A 23214-nucleotide genomic window follows, 5' to 3' on the forward strand; every position below is an offset into this window, starting at 1 on the left:
TCCTAGTCCCTCCTTGCACGCCCCTCCATCCCCCCCCCCGCGCCCGCCACCCGCGGCGGGACTGTCTGTGGGTTTCTCTCCTCTCTCTGTCTCACACACATTTTATTTGAAAGCATTGAATAAGTGGCTCAGGCTCGCGCTCAGACTTAAGGGGCTGATGAACTACGTCCCCGCCGCAGCCAGCTTTCTCTGCACCCCAAACCAGCCCGCTCCAGACGTCGGGCTGAGATTCTGCTATCACGTAGGCAGTGAGGTTGCGGGGGAGACGCGATGCTTCCCTTGAAACCATCAAGACAGATGTCCGCGGGTTTTAGGGTGTACCCCCAAGGCAAGCACATCTGGGCCGTCTCCAGGCAGATGCTAGACCAAGAAGCTGCAGCTTGCGAGGCACCACCGCCCAGAACCGAGGTCCGGGTGGAAGGGTGGCGGCACCGCCCCTCGGGGGATGCTCTCCCGACTTCAGAGAGGAAGAAAGGAAGAAATGCACCCTAGGAAAACGGGCTTCGACTTTTTGTGCCTGTGCTTTCATGGAAGTCACCAGCTTTCAGGCTGCTTAAGATGCTGCTCAGACGCGCACCCAGCCAGTCTGTGGCCAGCCTTGCTAAGTCTGCGAGTCCCGGTCGGCGACCACTTAGGGTAGCACCGGGTTACACAAAAGGGTTAGGAGATATGCTCGCCATGCTTACCTGTTGGCAAAGGAAAAAATGCAAAATGAAATTTTAAATTTGGAAAATAATACGTGGTGATATCTTTTAGAACCACGCACAGCTTTCTTCAGACAAAAGCCAATTTTACCATCCCGAAACCCATGGCGCCCTGGAACTTCCGTTCGCAGCACTTTGGCGCCCTCTGGCTGTGTCAGGATTGCCTGTTTGTTCTGCTTCGTCCCAAAAGAATAAGGGGAATGGAAATGCATGTTATCTCGGTTGGATCTACCCTCAGTGAGGAGCATGAATTCTGAAGGAGCTTGCCCTCTCCACGGTCGATCGCGATGACAAAACATAACCATATTTAAAGAGACAAACGCCAAAGGTAAGTGCCTGCCGTCAGTATCTCACCTGGGAAAGATGAGTCTCCCTCGGCAGAAAAATAAATAGAACTTTAATAACAGCGTCAATGGAAGTGTAAAATCTTAATCAAAGAGTGATGGGGAAAAGGTGAAAATGTTTTGTGGTGGCTGATTCTCCTCCTCCTCCTCCTCCTCCTCCTCCTCCTCCTCCTCCTCCTCCTCTTCTTCTTCCTCTTCTTCCTCTTCCTCCTCTTCCTCCTTTCCCTCTTCCCCCTCTCCTCCCTATCCTTAGCCCTCTCTTCCCTCCCTCTCTACATAGACAGATAGATAGATAGGCAGACAGATCTTTTTTCAACCTCTCTCCTCTCCCCCTCCCTTCCTCCCACTGCTTAAACCCATTAAGAAATCAGACAGTACAAGAACAAAATCAGATTACAAATGAGATTTATTCAACTGAACATTTCTTTCTTTTGTGTCAGTATACTACCATTTGAGATGCTGTGGTTCTCACACCAGAACCAATGATGACAAGCCAAACTGTTTCCAGATATGGCCAAATGTCCTCTGGAGCCTAAAACTATACCAGGTTGAAAGCTAGCCCCTGAGTTATTTTTCAGCTTCTTAAAGCAAGCCTCTATTTCACTCTATTAATAAGATGAATGTTTATAACTAATGATATTTACTGTTTGCTAAAGGAATTAAGTAGTGTGTAGAGATGGGTAGGGGTGGGTGGGTGTTACATGGCGTGGCATCACTCGCTTAGGATTCAGGTACTTTTTGTCCCAGTGATCATCTTAAAATTAATAGACATTTCTACTGTATTTTCAGGATAAGCCTCTAGGTATTGTCTTCCTTTGTGTATCTTCATGTTTAATTTTTCAAAAATAACAGATAAGATAATTATTGTTCAACACCTTTGGTGCTTCTGGCTAGGCTTTTAGAATGGAGAGAGAAAACAAGCCCTCCAAAGGTGTCACTGGAATACAGATCACTGGTTACCATAGAAACAGGAGGCAAAAGCTTGTACCGATGAACAGAATTGTAAGCCTCTCTCCTTGATGCTGTCTCCCATTAGATTTAGTTGTTTGCCCCCTTTTATATATATATATATATATATATATATATATATATATATATGTGTGTGTGTGTGTGTGTGTGTGTGTGTGTGTGTGTGTGTGTGTGTGTACACACACACACACACACACACACACACAAAGAAAAAGGGGAACAGGCCAAGGGTGTGTTCAGTTATGGAACACTTACCTGGGATGCTGGAGGCCCTGACTTCAATCCACAGTACCACACAAGTGAGTGCATGCATTCAGGTATGGGGGAGATTCAACAGAAACAGAGAGAACAGTGAGCGGTGGATTAGGTTCATCTTTGGCCACTCTCTAACATCTCAGGGCATATTCTCTTCAAAACATCTCTAAAATACACACTCCGGGAATTAGCATTGAGCATATGAAGCTTTGAATTGTAGAAAAATGTTGCACTGCCTGTCATGAATGTTACAGAGTAATGAATTTGGGAGCTTATAGGGTTAAGGATATGATTCATGGTAAATTTAATTAACTTTCACCATCACAGCCATGAAAAGGGGATGCTGCCCTTTCCAAAAGAATGAATGTTTTCCCAGAACAAAACAAGGCTAGACTACACAGCTTGTATACTGAATCACAGTCATTTTAACTGCCTGTGAAACTTGTTCCTAGAAGCCCTAACCTACATTATAAAGGTTTTCATCAAAAAGACAAGTTGCTCCATAACTACTTATTTTTGCTAAATGATTTGCCACAAAATTGCCTGCAACATAAGGGACTCTTTGTCGTTAAAATTACCAAGTTCCGTTTAAAAAAAAAAAAAAAAAAAAAAAAGTCACCCATGTCTATGCCGCCTTTGACATTGTGGCTCTGTTGAATCCCTGACATTGGTTTATGTAGAAAGACCTAACCTCACCTTCCAGCTTCACCTCCGACTCCCTTGTCCTGCCTCTCCCACCAACCACCAAGGCCTGGCATCAGCCTCAGTTTCCCAAATAAAACAAGATGAATGAAGCAAAAACCCAGTGACAATAGTGTTAGTCCAGCCACCTTTGCTTGAAGTGTCTTTGAACTATTCACTAGAGTGACCCAAACCCCGCCCCCAAGAACCATTTTTGAAAGTAAATTCCACTCTACTAGGATAAAATCTCAGCCACAGGACTAACAGATCTCATCTACAAATTACAAGCAAAGGGTTAGTCGGTATTATACATGAAAGTGCCTGTTTTCCCTCCTAAATACGTTTAAGATTTTCTTCAAAGGAAAATATCAACATCTGTGTGCTGGTTTCATCCTGGTCTTTCCCCTCTCCAACCCCAGCCTCGCTGTTCATGTGGCCTCAGGAAAGGGCGCCCTTGGCTTAATCAGTGCTATGAGTTGTCTTGCTTCCCAGATAACATTTGACAATGTCATTGGGGATTGTCTCATGAGAGTTGGAGAGATGGAACCGGCATCTACTGGATAGAGGCCTGGGGACAACCAACCCCTCAACAGCTATCCAGCCCGAAGTATCAATCATGTCAAGAATGAAAAGGCTGAGAAGCTCTGGTTGAAAATTGAGTATGACATTCTACCCAGTTGGGCAAGGCAAGATTTTTTGTTTGTTTGTTTGGATTTATTTGTGTGTTTTTGGTAATGCTGGGCGCAGCGGAAGCTGCTTTTTTGCTAGGGTGTCTTCCTCAGACAGACTTGGGTAGAGTTCCCTTGACCCACCCTTCAAGACCCCCACCATCCCCTGGAAGAGAAATCAGGCAGGTTGCTTCAAGAGCAAGGCCAAAGATTACCACTGAGGAATTTAAATTCCATTCCCTGTTACTACAGGCTGGGTAACTGAGAGAAAACAGCCTAATTCCAGTTTCCCCGTTTCCCTGCTCTTTGTGTTTGTAAAAGGATAGCTGTAAACCCGAGCAGACACTTGTGGATGAGGAAGCATGGGGCTTGAAGTGGGAGGGACAGGCTGGTGCTGGCATTGTACGAGCAGAATTTTCTCCAGATGAAAGCAACCTGAGTGCCCCCGAATAGTTCTCACTCCCTTCCATCACCCACAATTCCCCCACAAATCCCTCTGGTCCCAGGTACGTTGCTATTCGCCAGCACTTTGTATGAGCAAATCACATAAAACCAAAGGGAAAACAGGGTCTGCTTGCCAACCAGCAAGGGCTCTTCCAGGCCAGGTATGCCTGTTGCCGCAAGACACCAAGCAAGGGATTAAAGGGCAAGGCCTTCAGTCTAGGGGAAATAGCCCCTAATCTGGGGGGCTCTCTTCCCTCTTAAATCCTTTAGGGGATAAGCTATAGTGACATAAAGAATGTTGTAGAACATCTGCTCGCTTTACTGAGGCTGTCGAAAGAGCCTGTGGAGCCGGGAGAGCAGTCAGTCTGCCTCTGGACAATTGGTGGGATGCGTTTCTACTCACAAATCTGCTCCTGCAGGCTTAAACTAATGAAAATACTTCTGATTTAAGTCCAGTGCAAGGAATGGTGCCTAAAATAAATTGGTAAATGCAAAATCAATTTGCCAGCAGAACGTCAAGAACTCACCCTTCTGTTATAAGCAAATCAGAAGGTGCTGCACTGCCCACTCCAAGTGTTAGCACTGCCCAAGTTCCAGTGTCTGCCAGTCTCAGCTCGTCCAATGAATCCCTTAAGATCCCAAGCAGTTTCTTGCCTCTCAAGCCCAGGCAACTCCTACTCAAATAAAGCTGAATGAACATCAGAGTGAAGGTTTTGTTTTTTTTTTTTCCTCCAAATAAATAAGGTGATATGAAATGAGAGAGCCAGACCGGAAATGTATGGAGGGAAGCTAACCTCACATGTGAAAATCAAGGGGACATTTGCATGAATGTGCCCAGATAACTTGACACAGCTGGAATTCTGGCCCTCATGCTAGAGTGTCGGTGTTCTTGGAAGATTTTTTTTTTTTTAAGTTTCATTTCTTTATTGATGTTATCAATACCAGGCACAAATAAAGGTGTCAATAACAAGCTCTCATGTGCCTAAAGCAAGTTGCTGTAGAGTGTGTAGAGTATTGTCTCATTGAGGCTGTAGAGAAATACAGGGGGTGTGTCTGCAGGGTTCCCCCCCCCCCCCCAGTTATTGACAGTGGCACTCCCCAGGAATTTATATTACTTCTGAAGTGGGGTGGAAGGTAACTTAGCTTTCTGTGCTATCTAATTTGGTGTCAACTTGACATACACTAGAGTCATCTGGGAGAAGAGAACTCAAACTGAGAAAGTGTCTCTGTAAGATGGGGCTATAGGCAAGCCCATAAGGAATTCTCCTAATTAGTGACCCATGGGAGAGGGTGCAGCCCATGGTGGGTGGGGTCACTCCAGGCTGGTGGTCCTGATTTCTATAAGAAAGCAGACTGAACAAACTATGAAGAGCAAACCAGTAAGCAGCATCCCTCCATGGCCTCTGCATCATCTCCTGCCTCCAGTTTCTTGTCCTGTTTGAGATCCTACCCTGACTTCCTTCAATGATGAACAGTGATGTGAAGGCCTTTCCTCCTCTACTTGCTTTTGGTCACTGTGTTTCATCACAGCAATGGGAACCCTAACTAAGACACTTTTTAATGCCATGTTATAAAATTCTATGTTTAATGAATTTTTGCAATTGACCATTTATTACTTTGGTGACTAGAATATACATAATGTGGGGAGCTACTCAGGACTAAGAAATATCTGCTAAGAGCCTTTCGACTCATCAGCTCTACCTGCACTGACTTTTTAAATGTCATGCCTCCCACATCTTCCTGCTTCCCTTGTATCTGACTGCCTCCACTTGGATGAAGAATGTAGCTCATTCTGACCTCAGAACAGAAAGATCTGGCTTAGCCCCTGGACATCTAGAGCAAATGACCTCTCTGTTCTGGCTTTCTTAGTTTTAAGGTGATGTACCACTGAATAGAAATCACAGGAACAAGTAGTTTTTAACCTGTAGTTCGCCTTCCCTATTCATCTATATATTAACTTTGTAGGTTGGTGAACCCAGAACACAGCACAAAGTTCTGCTTTCTATTGTAACACTTTTGCTTCTTCCCAGCTTTATTTGAATGGACTATTATAGAGAATTCCTGCCAAATCAGAGTAGCTCAATGCTGTATATTGGCAAGTCATTACTTTCCTCTTTCTTGCTCCATATAATGCAGCTATGACAGCTTTAAACTTCAAAAGGTTTTTCATCCTTTGAAATATTCTATATATGGGTCTATTATTGAGTCTATCAATCACAATTGTGTTGATTTTTATGGCTTTTGCCCTCCAATAGGATTAAACAAATTCAGTACAATCAAAAGAACTTAAGAAAACTGGTTTATCCAGAACTCTTCTTCCAATACACCCAATAATTCTTCATAGGTACAGACAGGGATTAAGTTGCATATATTTCTTTTCTATTTTTTTTTTTTTACTAATTCTTTGAGAATTTCATGCAATGTATTTTGATCATTTCATCTCTCTTCCCCACCTCCTCTCAGATCCACCCCCTTCCCTCCTCACCCAACTTTGTGTCCTCTTTTTGTTTTTAAACCCATCAAGTTCAGTTTGTTTTGCACATCAATTGTTGGATGTGTGGCCTTCTATTGGAGCATGGGTGACTCCCAGAGGTCACACAAAGAAAACTGACTCTCCATTTCACAGAATATATCATTACCAGGGTAGTTGCTTGGTTAGGGGAGGACTTCATACCCTCCCATCTCCATACTGGGATTTTGTCTGGCCTGAACTTGCACAGGTCTTGTGCACACTTCCCATACCATTGTAAGTTCATACATGGAACCGTACTGTGCCTGTTAAATACTGTTTCATTGTAGTCATCCACTGCCTCTGTCTCTTACGATCTCTCCGCTCCCTCTTCCACAATGATCTCTGAGCCTTGGAAAGAGAGGGTGTGACATAGTCGGTGTCCTATTTAGGAATGAGCGTTCTGCACTCTCTTATTTTCTGCACCTTGGCAGTTGTGGGTCTCTATTAATTAAGTCTATTGAAAATAGAAGCTTCTCTGATTAGAACTGAGAGATTTACTAGTCTGCGAGTATAACAATAAGTCATTTGGAGTTGGTTTCCTTAAGCATACTAATAGTAACATGTTCTTCTCTAGGGCCCATGACCTCTCTAGCCACAGGCTCTTGGCCCCAGTAATAGCTACAGGAATGGGTTTCATTTTGTAGAATGTGCCTTAGTTCCAGCAAAGAGTGGCTGGTTACTCCATGACATGCACACCAATGCTGCTCCAGTGGGCGTGTCTTACCAGGCTAGTCATTGTGTCTCTTGGAATTCACAGCTGGGTAAGACTGATGATATATTTCATTACCAATCGATCACTCCTCGTTTTTTCCAATGCTGACTCACTATTTGGGTTTTTGTCTAGCTTAATTAATAGTCTCCTGTGAACGGGTTCTTACTAGTTCTGTGATTCAAAGATTTTTAACTGCTCATCATTTCAATCATCTTTTTCAATGGCAGAATTGATTATATTTATACAGAGTGGTTCTCCGGGATACCCACTGTTCTCCATGAAGACATAGCTAGAAAGACAGAACATCTTGAGGCTTAAGCAAACAGACTTGGCTGTTAGAGGACAATGAGTTAAATCCCTAGCTTTGCCTCTGCTTGGTAGATTTGTGGCTTTTTGCAAATTCCTTCTGTTGTGTGACAAAATGTTTCCTGGGTAGACACAGCATAGGGATCTCATGACAGACCAAAGTACAGGAAACACAGAAGTCCAACTTGGCAAACCAACGAGTTTTATTGGGGTCACTTACAAGAGTACAGGTGATGGGTTACTCACATGAGTAGAAATTAATCAAAGAGAGCTGCATCACCAAAGCTCACCCCAGCATGAGTGACAGCTCCAAAAGCTGGGACAGCCTGCAAGCAGTTCAACAAGTTGGAAAGTATCCTTTCCAAATTACTCTGGTCTAAATCTCTTCCAGACAGTTCAGCTAGTTTCTGCTTCTACCAGGCAGCTGGTCTTGTCTCAAGAGTCTTCCCAAGCTTGACTTTTCTGAGTCTTCTTTGCAGCTTACTTCAGTCAGCTTGAGAGGGATTCTCAACTTTCATGGTGTACTCTGACAGGGAAGGACTTAGTGGATCTGGTCAGTTTCAGGGACTTCTTAAAGCTGTTTTGAATTGCTTACTTTCTGCATACAGAGCTTCCCTGCAGGATGGAATGTTTCAGTCTCGGGGGAAACTGTTATACAGAGCCTTCATCTTTTCATCTGAAGAAGATGGTGTAAACAGACTAATCTCTCCCACCCATCTGTTCCCAAATAACCATTCAGAGCTTATATTAATTATAAGTTTGGCCAATGGCTCCGGCTTATTAAGAGCTAGCTCTTACATCTTAAATTAACCTATTTCTGTTAATCCATGTATGGCAACGTAGCTTTGGCATTACAGGTCTACTGGCACATTGCTCCTTAGGTACTGGCTGGCATTTCCCAGACTCAGCCCTTCTCCTGTATCTCTGCTTGGATTTCCTGCCTGGCTTTATCCTGCCTCGCCATAAGCCAAAGCAGCTTTATTTATCAACCAACGAGGGCAACACATATTCACAGCGTACAGAAAGATATCCCTCAACTAGAAGGATGTTGCCTACTTTTTGAGGTTATTCTAAGTGTTGCGTTTTTTTAAGTCTGGAAACCTTAACCCATTTGTTAAACACACTCAGTATGTGTTTTTATACATTTATTTTTCAGCAGCCCAGTAGGACCATTAAGGAGAGGACCTAGTAAAATTAAGTCCCAGGCCAGAGAGAGCAGAAGCCATCATGAAAAACTAGCAGTATGTATCAGTGCATTTGTTGGGGGACTTTAGTTCTCAGCTTCCTGGCAGCTGATAAAGAAAATATTATAGACTATTTAACTTCTGTTATCTATTAAAAGAAAAGGTTAGAGTGTGGCAAGAAGGATAGGTCTTCCTATCACCCAGGTCTGAGAGGACCCTACTGGAGCAGCCCTTTAATGTAAAGAGAAATTAATTTCACAAGGGACAATTTTAATAAGTTTTTCTTACCTGGAAGTGGTGTAATAGGTGAGGCCATGTGTTGATCAATCACTAACTGCAGAAGCTGCCATAACATGACTCTACTATTTTCTGAGGAGGTGAAAATACTGCTGTGCAAACAGAAAATTCTGTGCATGGATTCTCTGTTGTACAGTGTGATAGTTCCCATTCAGAGCCAAAGCTCCTGAAAACATGTTCCCCCAAGTACTATCTCTTCTGTTAAGTCTCAAGTGGACCTTGGCAACCAGGAGATCCCAGGCTCGTGAGATAACTAGGGATGAAGGTCAGGGAGTTCCCAGCTCTCCCTTAAATTCTTTCTTCTTCCCTCTTCTTGTTCTCTTCCTCATCTTCTTCCTCCTTCCTCAGCCTCCTCTGCTCTTCACAGTACTGGAGATTGATCACAAGGCCTTGAGTATACTTAGTAAACCATTCCTTAGATTCTTGTCAAATGCCAGACATTTTAGAGTCAACTTTAAACAAATACTGAAGATGAAAATCTGAATTAAATGTTGTATTAGCTAAAGCAATGGGTGAACAAATTTAAAAAAGAAGTTATATTTTAAGAACTTCTATTTCCCCTCTTCCCTGCTTCTTTCATCTATTTTTTTTTCTTCTTCATTTGAGACCATGCCCTACATTTTAGCCCTGTGATAGAGAGCGCTCCAATTTCTCACTGGAAATCCACCGTGAGAGTCTATCAATGGACTCCGTGCATCTTGGCTTAGCTGTTGAATTCAAATGCCCTCATATGACTTAGCAGACACCCCAGAGTTCAAAATCCAGGAAATGGAAAGGGCAGTCTGGGCCAGAAAGATTTTTAAGGGACATTCACTAGCTGGATGGATTCAAAGTGTCCTGCATGGCTCCTGGGAACTTTGAGAAGAGATCAGGATGGAAGATAATGAATCTCTCTGTCCTTAGGGTAAGGGATGCACTCATCCAGAATGGAGCATCAGAACACACACACATACATGTTTTCTCCTATGAGAAGAAGAGGGAGGGCCAAAGAGACACAAAAAACTACAGTGAAAGTTTTTGCAGGTACTGCCTACTAAATAAACCTGAGATGAGTGCTATTTCTTTAAATTGTCATAAGAGACTATTGGAGCATGAACCTAATTAGTCTTATCAGAGAAGCAGAGGAGTAGCCACCAATGGCTTCTTACCACTCTGAATCCTCAGACCAAAATGGGGGTGGGGTGGGGTGTGAGGGGGTAAGATCCTGTCTCCACCTACCTTATATTTCTGTCTTCACCTCTTGAGTGCTGAGATTAAAGGTGTGAGCCTCCCAAGTGCTGGGATTAAAGGTGTGAGCCACCACGGCTTCTATGGTTAACTAGTGACTAACTCTGCCCTCTGATCTCCAGGAAAGCTTTATTGCCAGAATCACAAACAAAATATCACACAACAGACTATCTCAAAATAACTAGTGTGTTTTTAAGAGCATTTGAAAACTGAGATTAAGCGTAGAATGCCTGCCTTCAAAAACATATAGTCTAAAGGAAAGCATGACCACGTGAACCACAAATGGTCCCAGTTTAACTCAGTACATCCCAAAACAAAAAGAAACAGACATGAATTTTAGAAGGGGCCTTATGAGGAAGAAAGGCTGACAGGGCTGGAAGGTAGATTGGGTAAGGTGAGAATAACTAGAGTACATTGTATCGATTTATGAAAACGTCAAAGATGGGACTGAATGAAACGCACATAAAAATTATTTGTTTCATAGAAAAGGAATGGAATTGACTATTATGTACACATTGTAACTAATAATACTTCTAGCATGTTGTTTATTTAGGTATGTGTTTATTCATTTTAGATGCTTTTTGTTGTTTTTGGTTTTGTTTTATTGAGATAGGGTCTCACTCATAGAGATCCACCTGCCTCTCCATTCCAGGTGCTGTAATGAAGGTGTGTGCCACCACACTGGCCTCTAGCTTTCTTTTTAATGCTGATGGTTCCTTTCCTTAGACTGCTTTAGTTTTCCAACGTCACCAGAGCAAGCTTGCATAGAAGCAGTAACGGTAAGAAGCCTCGTTCTGCACCACCACATTTCAGCACATGTAAGATGTGCCATAAGCTTCCTTAGTGTTGAGACCTTTATCAGTTTGGGAGCACCCTGCCGCTCCTTATTTGCAGACTTTTATTTCAGGCGGGTTCCCTATTTTCATCCACGTATCTCATTTACTGGGCTGATTTTACAAACAGCCACAAGGTGGCAGACTCATTCAAGAAATTTCAGTGACAGCAACTTGGTTGGTTTCTGCCCTGTAATGAAGACTAAGCCGGGGAAGTGTTCTCATGGACAAGTAGGAATCTGGAAGAACAAGTGTCAGTGTTAAGATGGGTCTTGTGACTAACATATGTGCAACCATAAGGAAGGAAATGTGCTTCTACAATCACAGGGAACATAAAAGCTAAAGACACGGTTCTGCTGATCGGAAATCATTTTCCCTTAAGAATGTTCTACCCTCAGCTTTCTCCTGCAACAGATGGGAATAAATACAGAGGCTCATAGCTGGATGGTGAGCAGAGAATGAGACACCTTGGAACACTCGGGATAAATGGGGTGTCTCCATCAAATCCCTCCCCACTTGGCTCAGGGGACACTGTGAAAGAGGAGGCAGAAAGAGTGTCAGAGCCAGAGAGGGTGGAGGACACCCAGGGAGCAAGAACTTCTTGACACAGCAGGACGGAAGCAGGTAGGATCTCACAGAGACAGTGAAAGCGTGCATAGGGCCTCCACTGGTCTGGGCCAAATGGGATCCCATCGCTAAGAACACAAGTAGACATAAGCCCATCCTAGATCCTTACCTACCCAACATTCTGCTTATCCCCCCCCCCCCCCGCCCTCTCTCTCTCTCTCTCTCTCTCTCTCTCTCTCTCTCTCTCTCTCTCTCTCTCTCTCTCACACACACACACACACACACACACACACAAGAAACAAAAACAGAAAAGAGAAAGAAACAAACAAAACACAAAGGTGAAAATCAAAACAAACAGCCAAGAGAAAAATAAAACAAAAACTGTCTAAACAAAGCCAAAAGAAACAAAAAGTTTGCAAAGGAGTTGTTCACTTTAGAGTCTGACTACGCCTAGGCATGAAGCCTGCCCTAATGTGTGGTTGACATAGCCACAGTTCTCAGTTCAGGTCTTGAATGTTTGCATTTCACAGGCAGACTCAGCTGCTAGCCTGCAGCTCCCATTGGTTCTCTCAGCTGAGACCAAGCTTGGTGTTCTCTTCCTAAGCAGACAAGTCCCAGCTATCCTTCCTTGCTTGGCTCCTTTGATGAAAAACAAAATGTTTCCACACTGTCATTTTCACAGAGATTCTGAATGTCATTTTATCTTCCCACAGCATCCTTGCACAGTCCGGGATTTAAAAGCAAGAATACCCAAGGGTGTACAGGAATTCTCTCCTCACCCTTTCAGCTGAGACAAACACCTAGAGCTCCCTGGTTCCTACATGAAAGGAAATGTATCTGGAAGTGCACACTCAGACCACCAGCATAACTGTTACTGCTGAGCTCAGAGGAGAGAGCGTGAGACATAGGCCTGAAAATGTGGACTTCACCTTGGGACAGAGTACATTTATAACATGTCCTACAATATGAGTCCCAGTGGCTATAGGCAGCAAGACATCCCTGTGATGATTAATTGTCAAATTGAAAAAATAATCTATAATCACCTAAGAGGCATTCTAATGAACATGTCCACAAGGAAGTTTTTAGATCAGGTTAATTGAAAATGGATGTCACTCATTCTAAATGTGTCTAAATGTCACTCATTCTAAAATCAACGCATGAACTATAATCATGAATGGAGTAAAATGAGCTGAACACCAGCATTCATCTCTCTGCTTCCTGACTGGATGCCATGTGACCAGCTGCTTCATGCACCTGCTGATGTGATGGAGTATACCCAAAGATAAACCAAAATAAACCTTCCTTCTTAAGTTGCCTTCACTGAGTATGTTCTTACAGCAATGAGAAAAGAAACTAACACGCCCACAGCAGGAGATTGGAGGCTTCTCTGGAGACCTCATTCCCTAATGAAAGGGTTAATTTGCTTCCTAGATAACATTGGCTAGACCCACTTTCCCACACACTTGGAGCTTGCAAATTGCTCCTAAGCACCTTAGTCTTAATAAAAACTAATAGCCACTAAGGACCACAGGCATTAAAGAAAGCTTGCAATGTGAACTAAGCTAGAGGGAGGTATGACCTCCAAAGGAGTTATAAGCACAAGGATTGGTACATATCAATGTCCTCAGAAGTACCAGACAGGAAAAAAGTTACATTCATAAAACAATAACAAGAAGGCATGAAACAAGTGTTAGAGAGCAATGAGATTTAAGAGTCAAAATATGACGATCAACATATAAACTTTCATAGATGATCAGATCATTAACATGGCAGAGATCCTAGGAAGTAAAACAAATGTAATGATAAATAGAAAGCCTGAGTAAAAAGTAAATCTACAACAAGCAGCCCCACAGTTCTGATAGCCTAGAAAGAGGGGAAATTATAGGAATGCCTTCCCAGAATTGCTGCTCACTTTGAGCGCCAAGCATAAGTGGAGATATCATGAGAAAGCACAAGACCCTGAGGTTTCAGAAGCCCAGCAATAGAGAATATGCTGAGGACCCCCAGAAGCACAGGACCCCCCAGAAGCACGGGATCAGGAGTCAGGACGGCAAACTCCAATGTAGAAAGACCAGGCTACAGATTCGTTCCCACACTCATACTTCACCCTCCCCCACCATCTGCCCATCAAAAGAAAGGGAAAATCAGGCCTCTTCAGCCCTTTTTTCTTTTTAAGGACTCTGTTAATCCAATCAAAATTGAGAGGAAGGAAGCCATCCAAAAAGGGTATTGGCCCATACAGCAACATCAGAAAACTCATCAGGAAACGAGCACGGTTGGAGGTGTGCAGCCTATGAGGGAGGGCTCTTATATGGTAGTTGGCTTTCCTTTTCTTGGGCAAAATACCTTAGATAGTCAATTTAAAAGAAGGTTCAAAAAGGGGGGAGTTGATTTTTTTAATTTCACAGTTTGAGGGCTTTCAGTGGATGGTCATTTAACCCTTGATGGTGCAGTACATCAGTATATCAGAGGAAGTCTGTGATGGAGAAAGTTGTTTGCCTCCTCGTAGTGGCTGGAAGTCAAAGGGAGAGTTGGCACCCCATTCTCCTCATGACATGATTTCCACTAGGCCTCACTCATGAAGGTCCTGGCGCTTCCCAACATGCCACAGGCTGATGATCTAGGCTATAGCACCTCGCAAAAATAAATGAACAAACCTAAAGATTATCTGATGCATTTGGAAAGTAAGTGAGATACACATGTGGAAATGAGATGAATAGGTCTCAGAGACAACAAAGGAGAACGCTGGCTGGAGAGATCATTCAACAGTTCAAGGATAGGGCCCTCAACCAAAACAAGAGAAGATGTGCCATCCTCAGGAAGACTGTAAGTTTATACAAGAAATGCGTTTACATATCCCACCTGACTCGGAGAACTAAGTCATAAATATAGCAATGAAAATACCACCATAATGCAGCAAGGAGGGAAGAGGAAGAGGCAAGGAAATGCTATCAGAGCACACCGATCTTTCTTTCTTTTATTTCTAAGTGTTGAGGCGAGGTTTCAGGATAGCCTCGAACTCACTATGTAGCCTAGGATGACCAAGTACTGGCATTACAGGTATGTGTCACCATGCCCAACTGAGAATGTCTGACTCTATCCCGTAACAGAGATCTCACAGGAAACATGTCCAGGTAACAACTAGAGGAAGAAAGGTAGAATAGAAATTACCCAGGAGCATCTACTAAGAACAGAAGGGAAATGTCCTAAGGAAGGTGGGAAGAAAAATGAAAAGGAATGAGTAGAGAATTTTGCTTTGCATTTCAGCTTTTCTGTAAAGGTAGTACAATAACTTATATATGTTGTGTGATGTTTTTATTGTGTTCTGACAAATAAAGCTTGCTTGGAGTCAGAGGGCAGACAGAGCTAGCCACTAGCTGACCATAGAGGTTTAGAGGACTGTAGAGAGAGGAGACAGGAAGTGGTAAGGCAGGGCTGAGAGTCTCAGAGGAATGGGAGAGGTAGGAAGCGACTGTGGCTGCTCGCCTGCTTCTCTGATCTTTCAGGTTCTTACCCCAATACTTGACTCTCAGGTTTTTATTGATAAAGATTACTAGATAAATGCTTCATATGTGAGTTAGCAATGGGTTTTTTAATTGACTCATTTTTATGTGCATTGCCATTTTTGCCTGCATGTATGTCTGTGCAAGGGTACCAGCTCCTTTGGAACTGGAGTTACAGTCATGAGCTGCCAGGTGAGTGCTGGGAATTGAACTCAGGACCTATGGAAGAACAGCTAGTACTCTTAACCACTGAGCCATCTCACCAGCCCCAGAACTGTGAAGTTTTAAGGTTAGTCATTAAAGAAGGAATTATATGGTATTTTGAAGAAGAATGGTCCCCATGGGTTCACATATTTGAATGTTTTTAAAGTAGTACCATTGGAAGGATTAGGAGGTGTGGCCTTGTTGAAGGAATTATGTCACTAGGGGTGGACTTTGAGGTTTCAAAAGCCCAAAGCAGGTCCAGTGGCTCATTTCTCCTGCTACCTAGGGATCCAGATGTAGAACTTTCAGCTACTCCTCCAGCACCATGTCTGCCTGTGTGTTGCCATACTCCCCAACATAATGAAAGTGAACTAAACCCCTGAAACCATAAACAAGCTGATATTTGATCACACTGTGACACTCCGAGACTATTAATAAAGTTCATCTTGAGTCAGGGGTGGAGTCGATGACCATAGAGAAGCCAGGAATGTGGATGGAGAGACACACAGGAAAGGGAAGGGAGAGACTTGGAATTTGCAAGTCCTTTTTGATCTGGGAAGTGAGGAGAGAGGGTCAGCTGGTTGTTCCTCTACCACTTTCTTGTCTATCAGATTTTTAGTCCAATATCTGCCTCCCCAGTTTTTATTGATAATAGAACAATTTAGATAAATGCATTAAGCCACAATGAAATTCTTTCTTTTATGAGAATTGCCATGGTCACGGTGTCTCATCACAACAACAGAACATTGACTAAGACAAATGAACAGACACAAGCTCTTCAGTGAGGAATTTCCAGCTGGGAAGATAGAACAGAAACGATAAAATATGACTGCAATAGATGACAATACATGGGAAGTGAAGAGAGACCCGCCATGCCAACCATATCACTTTGGGACAATGCACACACTCCTTGGCCATCTAATATAGGCAGGGCACAGAACCACTGTCTGCATCTGATGTTGGGGATAGGTACCTATTGCTGCCCATTTTGTGTGTCGTTGAGGTAGGCATGCATCTCCATGGGAACCATACTCCCCATGGCGCTCCCACACTTAAGCCTGGTTTCCAAGACCCCAAGAACCTGGACTCTCCCTTGGAGGTCAGGTGATTAGGTATCCTCTCTAGGATCCAAAGTATACCCCAGGAGCTAGACTTCAGTCTAAGTCAATTACTCACTACACATACATACCTCCAGGGTGTTATAGTTTTGCCTCTGATGAATCTTTCAGCAGCCCTTGGCATTCTCAAACAGACAACCCTGCCTTTCAGAGGAAAGCTAGGCAGATCACATCTCCGGCTGAGTCTTCCTTTAGAATGCAAGGCCCCAGTGAGCACTCTTCCCTCTGACTGGACTAGTATTGCTTGGTCAATGAATCCAACTGCTTGATGAGCTTTCGTCTACTAGTATCCTTTGTTTAAACTTTTATTTGCAGGTCATAAAATATGGCCTACATCATATTTTAGCTCAAATAACACAGTCAAAAACTACACAGGAAGCTTTTTTAAAGTCCTGGAAGAAATGATAGATTACACATAAAATCAATACATACATTCAAAAATATATTGAACATCTTTAGTCATCAGGGAACTGCAGGTCTACGCTATGAGTCTGTCTCACCCTATTCAGAATGCCTATCATAATCGAGGGAGCCAACAAGATGGCTCAGTAGATAAAGGTTCTTGCCTTCAAGGCTGAAGACCTGAGTTCAATCTCAGGGACCCACATGGTACAGCAACTCTCCCAGGTTGCTTTCGTGCTGCCACAGACAGGAAATGACACATGTGCCCCTCCCACACTCACACACAAAATAAACATGTGGTATGTATACACAGTGGAGTTTATTTAGGCCTTCAAGGAGAATATAATTATGTCACTTGCAAGAATATGGATGGAATCGAAGGTCATCCTGCTGAAGAAAAAAGACAGATGCAGAAAGATAAATTTTATGTACTTTCTCTCATATGCAAAACGTAGGTCTCTCCCTCACCTCCTTTCTCACTATCTCACACACACATGCATGCACACAAGCGCACACACAAGGAAAATGGAATGGAAATCATTAGAAAGAGTAAGGGGACTACTGGAGGAGAGGAGTTAGGGAAGGGTGAAGGGGAGAGAATACGGTCAAGGAACACGACACATTTGTAAATGTCATTACAAAAGCAATCATTCATTTCCTCACACACTCATGGAATGTTTAAAGCATATTTGATTGTATTCATTTACATGTATGTGGCCACATATGTGCAGGTGTTCACAGGAGCCAGAACGGGACACTGGATCCTAGAGCCAAAGTCACCGTAGTTCAGCCACTTGATGTGTGAGCTGGGAACTGAACTTACACCCCTGCAAGAGCTGCAAGAGCTCTGAACCTCTCAGCCATCTCTCCGCCCGAATGAAGTTTTAAGGAAAGGCAGAATTTGATAAATTCTTTAATGAATCAAAGAGTGAGACAGGGAGGTTAGTTTAGTAAGGAAGAGCGATTTGTTGCTAAGTCTCTGACAATGTAGCTACCTACAGCACAGAGCACAGTGTCCTCGAGTATATCTATGTACAGCACACAGCACAGTGTCCTAGAGTGTATTTACCTACAGAACATAGCACAAAGTCCTGTGAGTGTATCTATCTATGGCACATAGTACAATATCCTGTGAGTGTATCTACCTACACCAAGTAGCACAGTGTCCTCAAGTGTATCTACCCACAACACATAGCACAATGTCCTGTGAATGTATCTACCTACAGCACAATGTCCTGTGAGTGTATCTACCTACAGCACATAGCATAATGTCCTCAAGTGTATCTACCCACAACACATAGCACAATGTCCTGTGAATGTATCTATGTACAGCACATAACACAATACCAGCTCTACACATTCTTTGCTCACTCCTACATGATACAATTCTGTTTGGAACCCTACTTTCAAGGTTATACAAGGTGTCAATGCTGTTGTGATCTTCTTAGAGGAAATTATCTAAATTATAAAAGTTCAATTTCAGTTTCAAGGAGTCTCATACTAATCAGATAGTTAAAGCATAAATATGTGAGTGACAATTGACAGCTCTAAGGCAGCTCCTGTATCCAGAAACCAGCCTCAGAACATTACACACATTATCTCCCTTAACCATGGCCATAGTACCTTATAAAATTAAACCTTATAGGCATTTCATAGAAGCAGAGATGAAGACCAAGAGAAGATAGAGACCTTGTCCACCAGCAATTAGTAAAACTGGATTCCAACCCAGAAAGTCTCCTAACCACACACTAACTGCATAGATCTGCCTCTTTGTCCTCCCAAGCCCAGAGAGACCATGTAGATAGTGCCAAAAACGAACTCAAACTCCAACCCCTCAGGAGGGCAGAGACCAAAGGCATCCTTGGGGCACCTGTCTACCTCTCCCACTATCCTCTCCTCCTCCTCCTCCTCCTCCTCCTCCTCCTCCTCCTCCTCCTCCTCCTCCTCCTCCTCCTCCTCCTCCTCCTGTTCCTCCTCCTCCTCCTCCTGTTCCTCCTCTTCCTTATGTTCTGCTTTCAAAGGCTCCTTCCCAGGGTGGATTGGGTGCCAGGAGGACCACAATCTAGTCCACCAGCTGTCTTTGCCCTGTGTCTTATTTCAAACATGAGAACTGTACAATGTGAACTTACAAATCCTTTTTAATGGTTGTAGATTGGAAATAAAGTCTGTCCCATGAGCAGCTTTTAAAATGTACGCCAGTGCCATTGCTCAAAAGTGCCACTTGACTCCAATTCCTCTTAAGACAGCACACTGTTCCATTCTCTACAGACCCTAGCATTTTGTTCCAACATGTGTGAAGCTAGAATAAATCTGTTTCTTTTCAGCTGGCTGGTAAAGGCACACAGGTCTCCAGGGCTAGACATGAACTGGCAGAGATCATTGATCAGGTACCACACTCCAACAACCCTTTGTGTCCCTGGAGCTCCACAAATAAAATGCAGTGAGTAAAATGCACAGCCTGATTGAGCTTGATGACTCAAGATGGGGGGTAAAAGGCTTGGGAGGGCTCAGTGGGTAAGTCTGATGCTGTGAGTTCAGTCCCCAAGGCCCACATGTGTAACAAAAGGCCCAATTCCTGCAAGTTCCTCTGCCTTCCACACGTAGCACACCCATACACATACATACATGCATGTAATAACTGTCTAATGTTGGCAGTTGGAAGTAGCATTAAATAAAAAAATCATGACTGTCATATATCAGGAAATGTGTAGAACACAGTCTCAGCACATTAAAGACAGCTGCAACCTTCTGTGGCTGCTGTAACAAGTTCCAGCAACTGGGTTGCTCAAAGCGACAACAATGTTCCTCCAGGCCTGGAGGCCGGAAGTCAAAGTGTCAACATGGCTGTGCCGGGGACATGTCTCCTTCGGTCTCAGTAGTGCCTGCTGGCCATCCGCATTCCAGCAGCGATCAGCATTCCTTGACTCCTGGCTACATCGAGCCAATCTCTCCTCCTTCTTCACATCACACATGTGTCTTTTATGAGGGTTCCTGTCGTGAATACAGGACCCACACAGTGGTCAATCATTTCCCCATCCCAGGAACTTTGGTGTCTACATATTCTGGAGATTAGGTTGGGGACACATCTCTGGAATTCATCGTTCAACTCTGCATTGCAGTTATCCAAAACCAGTAGTCAAATCAGTAGGATTTGTGGCTCTGCCCAGATGAAAACATCCTCCTCTCTGGTCCCGCCCCACCCCACCTCTGCGGCTCATTCGGCTGTGCCAACTGCCCAACCAACAGAGAGGGAACAGCCCGGGGTCGGAAGCCTGTGCTAACCCGCCCAGTGTGGAAGAAGGGCAAAGCAGTCAGGAAAGGACCTCCAGCTAAAGCTGGTTTCCTGTTGCTGGCCCTTCGGCATAAAATAGACATCAAATATACATGGAATTGGATTTGTGAAATCAAATTGACTTCACATCCTGCTTTGATTTTTTTTTTCTAAATCATACCTTTAAAGCTTCGTGTTGCATGGTGGTTTTCTGGGAATCTACATCATGCCATCAGCAACAGTTCGAGTCTCCACGGTCCTCGTGCACCCATTTTACATTTCCTTTCGCTGGGATCCCTTCTCCCCTTGAGGAGGAAGAGAAAATTCAGGGTTTGTTCTTGGATTTTACATTCGCCCACTTCAAATCATGTGCTGAAGTCCACTGCTGAGCTTTACTTGTGGGTCAAACAAAACAAAAACAAGCGGAGAAGTCAAGACCCAATGTAATCCAAAAGTGAAAATTGATCAGCCTGAACAACCATGAGGAACACAGTATGACCGCTAGGGGGCACTGTAGTTTAAAAAACCTCCAGAACAAAGTCAAAACCCCTCATTTGGGTAAACATGGATCATTTTATTAACACTGCCAAAAAGGAACTGTTTCTGAAAAATGAAATGCCACTATTTCTCAGACTTAGCAAGACGATTTCACAAGACACTCCTGAAAAAAAGTCATTTTCTGGCCGCAGTAGCTAGAAGGTGGCTGACTCACGTGTGCGGAATTGGCCCTAATCTAAGGTCAGTGTGGATGTGATCAGGAAACCCGAGGCAGCCCAAGAATGCGTACAAGACTTCAGCCCTGAGATAACACGAGGGTCTTGTAAATGTCAGGTTTGTGGCTCTGCCCAGAGGAAAACATCCTACTCTCTGGCCACCCTACCCCACCCCACCTCTGCTGATACTCAAAAACATGGAGATGCAGGCAGCTCACCGACACCTAAAAGTAAGATTTGGGAGTAGCAGACGTTTAATTTCATAATGTGTCGCATGTTGCCAGCTGCGGCTGAGTGAGGACTCAGTCTCGTCGTGGAGAGGGTCGCTGTGAGGAAAAAGAGGGTCAAGCGGGCATTTTCCTTGGAGTTGATGCAGAGGGATGTGGGTGTCGGAGACCAGAAACTCAAGCTCTGATTCAGTCCAAAGCAGCTGATTTTTTTTTTTCATTAGTCATTTTCAAAACATATAAATTACTCATTAAACTAAAAATAGACTCCTAGACTGGGAGTTGAACACCCACGTGCTAGGACAAGGCAAACGGAAACCAGGACAGACATTTCACACAAAGCTCAGCCTATCTGCGCTTGAGGATGCGCAAAGCTTGCAGCAGGCTGGCCTTGCCTGCCTTTGGAGGCCTTGTTCTCATGGAGAACTCCCCAGCGCCTGGGGCCAGGGACACATTTCTGTTCACTAGGTCAGAGCTGTGCCCTGGACAGCATTCCAAACTGTGTCGACATCCCAACTGCCCCTTCCTGTGAGGGTGGTGTTATTTGGGAAGAGGGTCTTTGCAGATGTAATCAAGTTAAAAGGAGGTCAGGGAGAGTCCTGGTCCCATGTGACTGATGTCTTTCTGAGCAGGGGACATGCTGTGGGGCAACAGAGGTGAAGATTGGAAAGGCGTGTCTTCAAACAGGAGCCACCCTTGACAGCTGGGAGCCCAGCAGTCAGGAGGGAGGTGCCGATGTAGACCGCTTCCAAGCCTCCGGAGCCATCCCCTCCCGGATCTTGATCCAGACTCCGCGCCTCTGGGACTGTGAGAAAGCCATAGGGTTCTGTTGTCTAAGCCACCCAGCTTGTGGGATTTATTCTGGAAGCCCCAGAACACTGTCACCCAAGTCAGCAAAGGTCAATGGAACTGAAGAACGCCTGGGAAGAGACACTCAACTAACCCAAGGTCCTTGGGAATTCTCTCTGTGCTTGTCTCCCTGCCTCCCCCTTCTCTTTATCCAACTCCAGTTATTTCTAACAGAGGGCTTTGTTTTCAGTTCTCTCCAAGTGAACCACTCGTGGTGATTTCTGGAGCCATGTGTGTTAGTTACTTTGCTGGTTTCCTTAAAGACCTAAACAACACGCAGTCTGGTGGGCATCTGAGATGACTGTGCTCCCTTGAGTTACCCAAAGTATTTGCTGTGGTTTTTTTTTTTTTTCCTTGTTCTTCACAATGGCAAAAAGGGGAACATAAGAGAAAGGTATTTAGACTGTGGATATAGGTCATTTCCTAACAAGTGTGTGGTTCCAGGTTCAATCTGTTATACAAGAAAAAAGGAGGGAGGGGGGGAGGGAGGGAGGGAGGGAGGGAGGGAGGGGGGAGGGGGGAGGGAGGGAGGGAGGGAGGGAGGGGGGAGGGAGGGAGGGAGGGAGGGGGGGAGGGAGGGGGGGAAAAGCAAAGAAAGATGAAAGAGCTCCAAGAATGCAGAGAAGAGATGAGTTTCCTCTCTAAGTCACACAGCCTCATTACAGTGGGTGAGCAGAGCTCAGGAGGCCGGTTCTCCAGCTCCCTATATCACACAATTATGTTCTAGTCTCAATTTCCATTTATAAGAATGAATAAATGTTCCCAAATGACAGCCAAAAAGCAGCTGCCTCTAGGAGATCTTTTGTGCATGGTAACAGGCCACCTGAGGACTTTGGTCAGTGATAGATGGTGGGCGGGTGTAACAGGGGTCCCGTAAGACTCAGCAGAGCTGAGTGTTGTTAGTGGGTTCCAACTGCCCACAGCACATGGCAGTTAGGGATGCACTGCTGTAATTTAGAAGCTGACAGCTGTACCATATAGCCTATGTGTGAAGTAAAGTGTACCATCCAGGGTTACAGACATGAACCTACAGCATTCACGGAAAGACAAATCTGGCATCCTAACAATGTATTTCCTAGAATGCATTTAGGTACATAGCTTAGACAGAAATGTCTCTGGCTTCTGAGAACTGATAGATTTCAAGGAGAATAGTCTGAGGACACGGCCATGCTCTCATGTTCCACTACCTACAAGAATTTCTCTTTCTGCCTAGTCCATTTTGCG

The 23214-nt window shown here is 44.1% G+C and overlaps 2 long non-coding RNA genes across 2 annotated transcripts; one reads left to right on the forward strand and one right to left on the reverse strand.

The window, feature by feature from the left end:
• The first annotated feature begins 98 nt into the window (after nt 1-98).
• Nucleotides 99-22322, forward strand: LOC118596439. Its single transcript, XR_004946689.1, has 3 exons — nt 99-1032; nt 19255-19370; nt 21774-22322. It is a non-coding gene; the product is annotated as an uncharacterized LOC118596439 (long non-coding RNA).
• LOC118596440 lies at nt 18921-21338 on the reverse strand. The gene is made up of 3 exons (XR_004946690.1): nt 21133-21338; nt 20383-20506; nt 18921-19921 (listed from the first exon to the last, which is right to left on the reverse strand). It is a non-coding gene; the product is annotated as an uncharacterized LOC118596440 (long non-coding RNA).
• Nucleotides 22323-23214: the final 892 nt, after the last annotated feature.

Source organism: Onychomys torridus, chromosome 15, assembly GCF_903995425.1.
Source record: "Onychomys torridus chromosome 15, mOncTor1.1, whole genome shotgun sequence".
In the NCBI taxonomy this organism is placed as follows: Eukaryota; Metazoa; Chordata; class Mammalia; order Rodentia; family Cricetidae; genus Onychomys; species Onychomys torridus.